Source organism: Hypanus sabinus, chromosome 19, assembly GCF_030144855.1.
Source record: "Hypanus sabinus isolate sHypSab1 chromosome 19, sHypSab1.hap1, whole genome shotgun sequence".
Taxonomy (NCBI): domain Eukaryota; kingdom Metazoa; phylum Chordata; class Chondrichthyes; order Myliobatiformes; family Dasyatidae; genus Hypanus; species Hypanus sabinus.
The window spans coordinates 79,155,126-79,168,722 of NC_082724.1; the positions used below are offsets into that span (position 1 = coordinate 79,155,126).

General features: G+C 40.6%; 1 protein-coding gene across 3 annotated transcripts in view; it reads right to left on the reverse strand.

Annotated features, from left to right (window-relative positions):
- Positions 1-13,597, reverse strand: part of LOC132378088 (semaphorin-3F-like) — a 336,771-nt gene that overhangs the window by 211,843 nt on the left and 111,331 nt on the right. Inside the window, exon 1 of one of the 3 annotated variants that reach the window (XM_059944834.1) lies at positions 12,615-12,878. The exons of the other annotated variants lie outside the window; for them this stretch is intronic. The gene's annotated coding sequence lies outside the window, so the exon portion shown is untranslated. Of the gene's footprint in view, positions 1-12,614; positions 12,879-13,597 lie in introns of those variants that run through there. 3 annotated transcript variants of the gene reach the window in all.

Sequence of the window (13,597 nt, forward strand, 5' to 3'; positions counted from 1 at the left end):
AGCTCACTCTGCTAATAGCCACGTGACTCAGTGGTGAAAAGGCCACCTTTCATAAATAATACACATTTGGGAATTACTATGATTTGGAGTTCAGCCAAACATTGTGATGTTCTGATTAAAGGAACCTCTAAATGAGGGAATGCTATGCAAATATTACCCACACACAGTTATCGGTGCCCAGAAATGATGGATCCTACACCAGCATGAAATGATAAAGAAAGCATATTTACCAAATTTTCAACCTTAACAAACAGTTACAGGGTCGATTCTAGTCAAACCAGTCTAACGTGCGCCTAACCTCGGAGCTCAACCTGGTGTAGTCGGGGGTGTATCTCTTTACTCACATGCTGGACCCAGGGTCTGCATGAGAGCACCCCTTGAAGACCGTCTTGAACAAATGGGCTCTCTCAGGAGTCTTGGCTCTTCCTCCTTGTTCACCTTGTTCACCTGCACAAAGCACTTCTTACTATGGGGACTCGCCTTCCAATGGCATCTTCACTTGTGCCCTGCCCCACAGCTCCCACCAACAGACCACTGTTCTTCAGAAAACTCTTCCCCACAGCTCCCTAGAATCTTTTATCATATCCCACAATCCTGCTCGGCTGACACACATTCCTAAAGGTGGAAAACATTACCTTAGCTGAAGCCAAAACACATTTTCCAGCTTCTGCAAGACAACAAATCTCTAATTCTGATTCTGACATTTGCAGGCTGCCCCCCCCCCCACCACCACATCCTTTCGTGTGTTTGTTTTTATCACAAGTGACGCATTTCACTGTTTGTTTCAATGTACATGTGATAAATAAATCTCAATTCAAATCTGAATCTTCTAGAAGGACCACAAACTTGTCATAGGGTTTGGAGGCCTGCGTGCCTCAATGACCCAGAAAGCTATGTTGGCTGGAGTCAAGACCTTATGCTTTGGCTCTTGGTAGGGTCAAAGGGAAGAGGCCAGATTAAGTGTGGTCCACTGGTCCTCCAGGTTCAGGGGTTCATTAAGCTCTTCCTTGATGTACTGGGCTGTATCCACTACTTTAACAGTTAAAAGTAGATGTTTTCAACTGTAATGATGTACCAAGTAAGAAACTGGAAAAAAACGGTTGACTAACTATAAAAATGTTGACAGTTATAAGATTAGGATTAATTTCTCTATTTTATTGTACGTTCACAGAAATGGTAGTAAAACAATGGTATCAAAAGAACCTCTCGTAATTAAAGAGTAGAATTGGGACAATGTGTTCACTGATCAAACAAGATTACCAATGATGTCAACAGAATTAGACTGGATAGCTCAAGCATAATATTTCTTTTTTTTCCTGCAAAGGGAATGCAATAGTTGTGTAAGGTAGAAGAGGTGCTGAAGAGGAGGGGTTATTAATGTTGATTAGACTACTCCAGGGAAATGGCCTTTCATTAGAAATGTCAGCTGACCATCATAACAATGCAATAATGAATTATTGCATCATAAGAAAGGTTAGCAAAAAAAAACAGCCTTAGTAGCTGACTCACTCAATCTCATTCTAATGTTATTGATGCTAAAATGGCCATAACTCCTACTCCTCCATTCCTCATAAATACAAGTTTGATTAATCTCCCTCCTTGCTTTCACTTTGCATTGAAATCAAAACTGATCCAATATTGTAACATTCTTTCCCTGAAACTTAAAACCACAGTACTTCTATCCTTACTCAGCAAGTACTCTTATATTCACTGGCTTTTCATGTCAAATTTGGTGCCACATAATCTTTATTTATGCAACGTACTGCCCTTTTCCTCTTATGAACTTCCATCGAGGTTTTGAGTAGTCATGCACTGTGGTCCTTTATGTTGATCTGCAGTTCTATACTGGGACCCTGCCCTTCCCTCCAGTTCCTGTATGATTAAACAGAAACTTTGGCATTAAGTCAAGCAGGGATTAAAACACTCTCCAGTGGAACTAATGTCATTTCTCACACACCTTGGAGCTCATTAGTGCCTGCATTGAACAAAAGATAGGTTTTTGTTTCACTTATTTCAAAATCAGAATGAGATTCAGGTTTAATATCACTGGCATACATCACAAAATTTGTTGTTTTTGTGGCAACTGTAGAGTGCAAGACATAATAATAAAAACTATAAATTACTATTTTTTAAAATTTAGCGATGCAGCATCGGCTAGGCCCTTCGAGCTGCATCTCACAGCGAACATGAAAACTCCTGATTTAACCCTAACCTAATCACAGAACAATTTACAATGACCAATTAACCTACCCAGTTTATCTTTGGACTGTGGAAGGAAACTAGAACACTTGGAAAATCCATGCATTTCACAGGGATGACTGTGGATTCAAAAAAGAAAATTAAATTAAATAAGTAGTGCAAAAAGAGAGGGAAAATACTGAGGAAGTGTTCATAGGTTCATTGTCCTTTCAAAAACCTGATTTTAATAACTTAATTTCGAACAGTTGTCAAATAGTACTTCCAATTACAATGATGGCCAATGACATTTGGAAATCTAATCAAGACCGCTATTGCCTCACAAGAGCAAGGTTCTGAGTAACTCTAGCAGGGATTTCACAACTCACTGACATGAAGACACGGACAATGCTCACACCGATACTGGCCTTCGATCAGACAACTCTTTAGTGAAGATCGAGTAAAATATTTCCCTGGTGGATGTCATTAGCACATTTACCAACAAGATGTAGAAGAACAGCCAAAACTCATCATCAAGATGTTGTCCACTCTGATTTTTTTTTGGTACTCAAAGTGGAAATACAGTCTCACATTCACTGTTCCAGATTTCACATTACTTTAAAGTCTGTTATGAAAAATTGTTGTTCTATGGAACTTTTTCGACATGGTTTGTTAGTACCGGAATGTATGGCAACACGTGCTGGCTGGCCCTCCCCAGCTCACCCTTGGGTGTTAACTCAAATGACAACATTTCACTGTATGTTTTGAAGTATATGTGATAAGTAATTCTGAATAAGAGGATATTCTGAGTCTCTCTCCTCTCTTGTGCATTTTTTGGAGGAACACACATAATAAAGGACCTCATTGCCAGTAATACGCCTGGCAATAGCCTTAAAGGAAAGTGAAGGGTGTTATAGAGATGCAAGTCTTTTCTTCATTGAGAAAGGAACTATTTGGCCTATAAACAGTTAAATCTGAACCATAATTTCTCAAATTACTACAGACTCAATGTCTGGAGTTACTGAAATAAAATAAATATCCAAACCCTTGTCTGAATACTGAGAGGATAAATTGATTATTTTACTGCATAATTTTCACTGTAAGATATTAAACAAAACAAATTCATAAATTGAGACATTACACCAATATTTGAATATCTGATAGAAGCTTCATTTTTTATCTGCACTGACAGAATTGTAGTTTAACTCTTGCACCACCTTGTTGCAAAGTTGCTCTCCCTTGCCTGATTATGTGATTATAACTTCAGCTGAATATTCTAGCTTAGGAGTGAAGAGAGGAAAACATAAAGCCTTAATTCTCACCTATGAAGGCTTTCCAGCTATCTCTTTATGAGAGAATCGCCAAAACAGAAAATTCTGGAAAAACTCCGGAGATAAAAGTAGCATCTGCATTCTAATAAAAAAATTAATGTGTCAGGCCTGCACAAGCAGTCATCTTTTAGTGTCCACCCAATTAACAGGAATCACCTGTCACTTATTTCCAATTCATCACCTACAGCTATTTTAACCCAGCTGTCTTCCATGATGGCCTAACTCACTTGATGCCAAGCCACGTGCGTAAATTACTATTGGCGCTTGCAGAGCTAGATCCAAGAGGAAGCACACAGTTGAGTGGGTGTTTGGGAAAGAGTTACAGGCTCCTGTTGGAAAAAACCTGGCAGAACTGTAACGTCACAAGAAATGTTCTTCATCTGTTCTTCAATTACTTGATGTTCTTGTCCAAAGGCATTTGATAAAATTTTCCCCTTCAAAGTACCATCTTCCCCTACAATCCCTTGAATGAACTTCTTAAGGATTATATTCCTATGCCTTTTTAATGCTTCTCCATGGCTAAGTGAGTACCAGGTTTATCTTGAGAGTGAGAAAGCAAAGCCATGCTCAAAATACTTGAGGATAAAAAATCTGGTTTTGCACACAGAGGGAATATTGCATTGTTGAAGGTATCACATTTCTGATAACATGTTAAATCAAGGCAAACCTGAGCCATATAAGATAACATGACTTTACTTCTACAAAGATCTAATATCTGCACTTGCTGGGAATTTTCCATGAGGAACTCGGCTGCTGCGTTTCTGACCTTAAAGACACTTCATTGGTCCAAAAGTTGAGACTTTGTTCAAAGGATGCTATATAAACACAAGTCTTTCCTTCTTGTTCCCTTGTTACTTACTTATACCATCTCTGGAACTCCACAATCAATGTCATACCCATTTATCCCATCCACATTTCATTCCTTGAAATATTAGAACATAGAACAGTACAGCACAATATAGGTCCTTCGGCTTACACTATTGTGACAATCTGATTATCTCTAGTTTTCTTCTTATTTCAATGGATCTTTCTTCCTTCCCCAAAAACATCCCGTTCTATGCTTCTATTTGGTGTCCCCTACGTTTTCTGTCCATCATTGTAGAGCTTTGGAAAGACCTACGTACAAGAGAAGTAGTAATTGCTGTGTACATATGGGTTGCTTATCAAGCCCATACTCCATAACATCCTGTATTGATATAGCACCATTTTACAGCAAAGGGTGACCCAAGGCAACTCACTAGAGTGTTAGGAGAACAAATATACCCTGGGCTCTATAATGACAGATGTTGAAATCTTGGCCAAAAAGACAGGTTTTAAGGAACACTCAGAAGGAAGGAGAGGGAGCAAGAGAGATGAAGTTGGGAGGGAATTCCAGTGGTTAGTCTTCACAATGGAAGACAGACATCAGTGGTGGAGTGAAGAAAACTGGTAGACAAGAGGTCAGAATTAGTGAAATGCAGAATTCACTCTAAGGCTGAAAAGTGAGAGATCTGAACTCAGGTACAAGAAGTTTAAATTGAACACAGATGAGGAAAGTGACAGGAGCACCTCACACATCTCCCCATTCAAAAAGAAGGGGGTCCCCCTTTAATCAAGCAAACTTTAATCAGAACGTCTATAGTAAATCACTTCTGTTCCTTTTGCAAATTAGCTGCTTGCTTATTTCTCTTTATTGATTATAAATCTAAAGGTGCTGAAAGCTTTGATTTTATTAGGTTCTACTGCCTATTTCTTAGTGCCATTTAAGGTGTCATGTATGTATGAAACCAGCTTCGCTTCAGCTAACACAATGGCAAAGACTTTTTAACAAGGATATAGTAATCACAGTACTTTGTCCAGAGGTTATGTATACTGGTGGTGTGTGTAGCAGGAAATTGAATATTGGTAGATTGTTCTTGAGGACGAGGTCACAAGGCCACTGTATACAATCTTGATGAATGGTGCTGGTGGAATTATTCTCATTACTTCCCACTCAGAATGTCTGATGGCATTTGGTTCACTATTTGCCTTTCTTTTTTCTGAATGGGAAAGTCTGAAAAGAACTGACACAATGCACCATCAGATGTATGCATCTCCTCAGAGGCCCTTTAATTGACTCTGCTTAATCAAGTTGCAACGCAGGAGAGCTGCTGTCACTTGGCTGCAGTAACCGTTACAGTGCAACACACACAAAATGACAGAAGAATTCAACAAGTCAACGTTTCAGGCCAAGGCCATTCATCAAGACTGGAAAGGAATGGGGTAGAAGCCAGAATGAAAGGTGGGAGGTGGAGTGAATGGAAGGAGTACAAGCTGGTAGGTGAGAGGTGAAGCCCGGGGAGGAGGGAGGTTTGTGAATGGGGGAGGAGTGAAGTGAGAGCTGGGAGGTTATAGATAGAAAAGGTAAAGGACTGAAATGCTGACTGTTTATTCCTCTCCACATAGAAGCTGCCTAATCTGCTGAGTTCCTCTGGCAATTTGCATGTGTTGCTTTGGATCTCTTGTGTTCAATAGGACTGTGTGGATTTTTCTTGCTCTGATGTCCTCCCACACTCCAATAGTGTGTTGGTTAGTACATCAACTGGCCATTGTCAATTGCCCCAAACATTTCCCCATTCAGAAGGAAGTGGGATCCCTCCTTAATCAGATGGTACTGGGTGGGAAATGAGTTGATTTGATGTCACCGTGTGGAGAGTAAAATGGAATTGAGGTAGGATTAGTATCAATGGTTCTTGATGGTCAGCTTCTGAGCTTTGGAAATCTTCAACTCTTTGAACATAATTAAGAAGCATATCTTTGTTTCAGTAGGTGGCTGGTTGCCTTCAGTGCTGGTACCCATAGCAACTGAAATGCAAGCTGACAACACTTCATTGCTACCGTACAGGAGCCTGAAGACACACAATCAATATTTCAGGAACAGCTTTTTCTCCTCTGCTACCAGATTTCTAAATGGACAATGAGACCATGAACACTACCTCACTATTTCTTCTTCTTCTTTTGCTCTCTTTTTCCACTACTTACTTCATTTATATATATATTTCTTACTGTAATTCGTAGTTTTTATAAAAGATTGCAATGGATTGCTGCTGTATATCAACAACTTTCATGACATATGCCATTGATATTAATACAGGGATTATGTAGATATTGGAAATCGAGCAACACACACAAAATGCTGGAGGAACTCAGCGATCAGGCAGCCTCTACAGAATCCACAATGCAGCTGCTGGTGTACAAGAATGAGCCATATATAGACCTCATTTGCAAACTATGTTCTATTGCAAGGGAAACACAATCAATCTTCCCTCTGACTCAGCCAGCTCCATCATGGGTACTAGCCTTTCCAGCATCGACAACACCTTCAAAAGGTGATGCCTCAGGTACGTGACAATCATCATTAAGGACCCCCATCGCTCAGGACGTGTCCTCTTCTCACTGCTACCATCAAGGAAGAGGTACAGCAGCCCAAAGGTACATGCTCAACACTTCAGAAACAAGGAACAGCTTTTTCACCTTGGCCATCAGATTCAATTTTATATATAAAACTTATTGTAATGCATATATTTTGTATTACTCTGTATTGTAATGTACTGCTGCTGCAAAACACCAAACTTCACAACATATGCCAGGGATATGAAGCCTGATTCTGGTTTTTCCCCACTGTTACTGGTTGGTAGTATTGGTTCCAGTACTGGAGTTACCCCTTATGTAGGTGGGTGGCTGGAGTATCAGGACAAATTGATGACTTGTGAAAGAAAATAGGTTATAAGGAAAAATAGGCGAATGGGACAGTTGAGAATGATACAAAGGCCAGCATTGACTCAGGGGGCCTGTCTTAATGATATGAGAAACATGAGAACATAAATGTAGGAGATTCTGCAGTCGCTGGAAATCCAGAGTAACAAAACAAAATGCTGGAAGAACTCAACAGGTCAGACAACATCTATGGAAAGGAATAAAGGGTTAGGCCAAGATGTTTCATCATGTATCTTTGAGCTGTGCTAAAGGGACGTGTAAGTAGGGGCACAGAACAGCACGTTCCCATGCTGTATATTGTATGGAGCCTGCAAGTGGTGGAGTCAGCTCAAGAGCTACCTCTTTGGTTCTAGTAACCTCATATATTGCATAACAACTTATAAATCACACGAACAGGCATTATTCCACACACCACAACTCTATTACTAGGGCTCAGTCCCAAATTTGCAGGCTTGGTAGGGAAAATGTAATGGATTTATTTATGTTACTGAATCATTGTCGGTGCCCAGAAATACTCCAACACTCAGCACTGACTCCTTCTGAACTCCACGGGTGGATTAGCTCCAGATTTTCTTATAACTTGGCTCATGTCACTGAATTTTGTTGGACTCAAGGAGCTGAATGTTTAAAGGAATAGTCTTCATGGTACTGTCAGAAGTATCAGCAGACAGAATCAAGTAATATCAGAAAACCCTGCCAAGTCCGTTTCTTTAATTCTCAGTCTCACTACAAAATATATGTACGATTTTGAAATTTGCCTTAATCCATATCGTGGCTATAAAAATGGCCAATAATTGAGGTCAGTATCAAATTATTCCCCAGTTCATTGGTTTCCTTGACTGTGCTGGGAACTGAAATAAGACGTTAAAGTTCAGAGTTGTTCTTCAGGTCCACGTAATGTTGAGCCTGGTGAAGCAATGTGCTTCCCACTAGTGGTATTCCACTTTCTGGCTTTTCAATAAAGAAATTCTTGCCACAGTAAAATGCAATGTTGCCAGACATACCCATATCTGTTCAAGAACTAGAATGATATAACTATTCAGGGTAGTATGAGGTAAAATATACTGTACATACTTTAATAATTTTACTTTGAACTTTAATTACGCAGTGTCTTGTACTTCTCTATAACATCTCTGTCTACTTCACATATATGGAACTGTTGTCCAGGACGTTAACTATTGATTTACAGAGGAAGGGCTGCAGCACAGTGGGACTCTGACTTTATGTTATAACCCTTGTACGTAGTGTATATAGTCTGATTAATGATAACTTGCAAACCCACTCTGATACTGTGTGGTATTCAGTTACCGTATGTGAAGGCTACATGACCAGCAGACTGACAAACCTTTTATTAATACGTGCATGGCCCCAAGATCTTGTGCCTATGAGAATAAAAAACATTAAAACAAAAAAAAGATATAGTTGGTTCAATGTTAATATCTAAATATATTAGGTAAATGTCAATAAGTACATTAGTGATATTTAAGAAACTCAGTTAGATGAGTACATGAATGACAGAAAAAGGGGGATTACATAGGGTTAGATTGTTGTTAAGTAGGTTAAAAGTACAGCACTACATTGTGGGCCAAATTGCTGTAAGATTTTATGCTTTTAATGTAATTTTTGGCATATTGTAGATAGAATTACAAGCTGACTGCTTGATTTGTTAAATGTTGGCAAGGTAGTAAATGTAACAGAGATTGAAGAGGTTGAAAAAGAAATATTTTCAGTTCCTATTAGAGAATAAAGAAGTACTGGCTTCAAGTCAATTGGCACACAAAGTCGTGAGGCCAAGTGCGGTACTTGGTTTCAGAGCTTAAACCTCCAACAACACACCCTAGCATCTCGTTACAGGCACAGTGCACAGTGTTGCTGGATCTAGAGATGAAGAAGCAGGAAGTCTTTTATATGATGTCCAATATTCGGAAGTCCAAGGAGAGCAAATATTCAGCTTGTTTGAGATCCGAGCAGAATTATTTGGGAATTCCTACTTTCTTTCAGATGACTTCATAGGTGGTAAAATATGGAATGCGCCAACCTGTATTTTCAACATGTTCTGCTTCTGGAGGATTGGGCGAACTGCCACGAGGACATGGTGCTGCTCCAAATATTAGAGACCACAAGCTAAGGGAGCCCCTGTAGGTTTTCCAAGTGAGACATAAAACCCTAAACTTCAGCTGTCATCTTAAACAGACAAAAATGAAATGCTAAAATAGATGGGGTCTTCTCAACATTTAGCCTACAATCAGTCCCAATGGCTGTTCATGGGAGCTTGTTGTGCTCAAGTTGGCTGCCTGTGTTTGGAACATTACAGTGGTCTAAAGAAAGCCCTTTAGAAAATGGTCACAGTGTGGAAGATTCAATATACGTACAAGTTTTCTGATTAAGCATGGAAGGAAACAGCTAAGAAGCAAACACGGGACTGCATCTGTTTAAGGTCTCTCACTGACTAGAAAAGGAAGAATAATAAAGATAAATGAATTTGGAAGCTGATGTGACCTGCATCAATTATTAAATAAAGGAGCTTAAAGATTGCTCAAGATGATATTTTGCTTACACACACAGTAAGTAACAGCATTGGTGATCTGACAATGTTGAGGGAAGGAACTGGCTGTATTTCCTTAAGCTGTTAACCCTTTAAGCCAAGACTTATGCTAAATACAGAGGGAGGTGTTCACTAAAAGCCAAGGTGAAAACATTTGGTGCTCATTCAGGTGAAGGAAATATTTTATTTTCACTTTATTTCAAAATCATCCCCATCCCAAGATGGAACATTTCAGATGCAATACATCTCTCTGGATTGTACATCTATTGGACCAAAATGACAAGTCCACTTTCACTGGCCAAACAGCCCCAGGAGACAAGTGACTTTCAATGGATATTTAAAACTTCTCCAGAATCTCTTGTGTTATTGACATTAATTTCAAATGGTAAGTCTATGCCTGCCAAACATTCCATTAAGAATTAACAAATTTATCTCATTTTCCATAATACCAAAAGGTACAGGAGCAGAACTTAGGCCTTTTGGCCCTTTGAACTGCTCTGTCCTTCAATCATTGTGGATTTTTAACCCCCCCCACCCCCCACCACCACCGCCTTCTCCACATAACTGTTAATCCCCTGTCCAATTAATCTCTGTTTTGATGGCCTCCATAGCTGCCATAGTTGTCATGGCAACAAATTCCATACCATCCTCTGGATGAAGAAATTCTTCCTCATCTCAGTTGTACAGGGAGTTCCCTTCATATTGAGATGGTGAACTTGGAATCTGGAGTCTTGCACATCCACTCTATCCAGGCCTTTCAATATTCAGTAAATTTCAATGAAATCTGCCCTCTTCTTTCTTAACTCCATTGAGTACAGGCCTAGAGACATCAAACGCTCCCTATCATTTCTTTTAAGAGAAAGGGCCAATCCAAGCCTCATTAAAAGCAGACATGCATGCAGGCATCCTTCAACAATGGGGTTGCCACAATCGGGGGAATCAACCTTATGCTTTCAATTTGCAACCCAGGAGAGTTGGGGCTATCATAGCTCCCTTACTACTGCTGGCTGAGATCAACCAGATCAATACAAACAGAGAATTTCCTAGTTGAACCTGGTAATCCTTGTGATAAAACACAATGGGGAAAATATGGACACACTCTCTGCAGGCAAGATGCTAGGTAACAGCAGAATGAGGAGTGATCCAGTGCATTATCCACTACCTGACAAGTTGTGGGGATCAGGTTCACTGGGCAAAAGAAACTTGCACTGAGATTTCAATTTGACCATCTTTGGCAGGGCAGTTGAAGACCACATGTAAATGTGTGCATGGGCATATGACGTAATGTGTTTTATGATTATTGCAGGGGTAATATTGCCTCTCTTCCTCCCTGCCCATGGCTCTAGGGAAAAGTATGAGATGGGAATATTCAGTGATACTTTCAACAAGCTAGCACAGGTAATGATGGGCCAAAATAGCCTCATCTGGTATGTGATTCTGTAACTTTGCATTACTGTCAGAGAAGGGATCTCCTGAGTGTATTACTGCTGCATACTAATTGAGTCTTGCCTGCACTTACACAGGCAACTTTTGCACCTGTCCGATCATTGTGAAGAAATGCTTTGGTCAGGTGGAGATGGAAACCTTAACATTTTCCGTCCTTCCCTTTACTCACTGTTCCTGCAGGCTCCCCTCTCCAGAAAGTGATCCTTCAACCAGTTTGATAAGATCTGTTTGATTAATATCTGTCTTTGTGTGTACTGAGAGTAATAGCATTGCACTCTGGGTTGAGGGAGGGGTACATGAGTACAGGCTAGTGTCAAAATGCGTGTGTGTGAGTGAGTGTGTGTGTGTGAGTGTGCGTGTGTGTGTGCGTCTGTGTGTGAGACTGTGAGTGTGTGTGTGAGTGTGTGTGTGTGTGTGTGTGTGTGTGTGAAACTGTGAGTGTGTGTGTGTGAGTGTGTGTGTGTGTGTGTGTGAGTGAGTGTGTGTGTGTGTGTGTGTGTGAGTGTACGTGTGTGTGAGTGTGTGTGTGAGTGTACGTGTGTGTGAGTGAGTGTGTGTATGTGTGTTGTGTGTGTGTGCCTGTACAGTCCGGAATATTTGGGGGTGTGGTGTTGGGGGGGGGGGGGTTCAGAACAGCACTGAGAATGTGGTGCCATGGTTTTGTAGCAGTTTGCACCATGCTGTTACAACTTGGGGCGTAGCATCTCGAAGCTCAATCCTGGAGTCCTTTGTAAGAAGTTTCTGTATGTTCTCCCCTTAGAATGCTTGGCTTTTCTCCCACAGCCCAAAGATGTACTGGTTAGTAGGACCACTGGTCAGTGTAAATTGTCCTGTGATTGAGCTAGAGCTAAAACGGGATTGTTGAGAGTTAGTGTGCAGTGCAGTTTGAAGGGTTAGAAGGGCCTTTTCTATGCAGTACCTTTAAATTAATCAACTAATTAACAGGCAGAAATTCAATTCAGTTTTGTCTTGGTTACTGCAAGAGAAGGGGTTAATTTTGTGGCATCATTTTATTTGAGAAGAACTATTTCTGTTCAGTAATTTTTCAGCCTAGTTGATTAAAAAGGCACGAAGGGAGGCAGATTGATGACATGTATTCCCTATCCAGCTGTTCAAAGGCAGGTAGAAATATGCTGGGGCAGGTCACAATTTATCATCACTCGTCTTTGGAGACTTTCAATAGCAATATACCAAATGTTACACCGATCAGTGGAGATAATCATTGAGTGCTTTCTGACTTTTGCAGTGTATGACTTTATTTTACAATTCTGGGGTAACTCACGTCCTCTACGTTCTCTGAATTTTCCCCTTTCCCAATTAAGCATGAAAGCCATGGCTTCTCTTCTGCAAATCCCCCACAGGCCCAGTGCCCATCTTCTTACCTGCCGCAGGGCTCTACAGGGTTCTTGGAGACGTGGGGTTGTGAAGGGTTATCTACTTTGGCCCACTCTGCAGATTTGTATTGTGTTTTGCCTCAAATGTTCTGTGCCAGCCTCTGTGATTTTTGACGGACTCTTACAGCATTTACCGTGACTGAGCAGAGCGGCACGATGGAGAGGTGCAGCGCTGGTAGCATCCAGCTGCCTACAGACCGTATCAAGCACAGTGAGGCACGCACTTTTTCCCTCCATGCAGTCTAGGCTGGTTGACTGCACAACAGCTCACTGCGTCAGTCCCACTTTCGATCAGTGACCCAGTCACAGCTTTGAAGGACGTAAACACCTTAACAATTTCTGAATTCCTGAAGTTTCCTGAGTCCTCTCTTCCTATTCTACCCAGCCTGTCATGTAACAAAGGGTTTTGATTTATTTACTTTATTGAGAGAGAGCACAGAAATGTTCTTCCGGCCCTCAATTTAACCTTAACTTAATCACGGGACAATTTGCAATGACCAATTAACCTAGCTGGATTGTGGGAGGGAACCAAAGCTTCCAGAGAAATGCACACATTCCACGCGGATGACTCCTTACAGAGGACCCGGAATTGAATGCTAAGTTCCGATGCTCTGAGCTGTAATAGTATCATGCTAACTGCTGTGCTACCATGGCGCCCAGCATTAACACTGCTTTGGCGAGTGATTCCTTCATCCTGTTACGACTTCGTAACGTACCAGCAGCAAGAGATGACAAATGGAGTCGGGTTTTAATATTAAAACCACTATATTTATTTACATCTACTCAAAAATATAGAAAATTAAATAAACTACTTTCTTAAACAGAAGTTAACAGCATTATGCGTCTATAGCTCCCAAACAGTCAAACTTAGAACCGGTTCTTAATTAAACTTACTCAAGCACAGTCTTACAGTGGCAGTTCAGAGAGTCCCAGTAATCCACAGAGGAGAGACTTGTGGATTCACAGTGCAG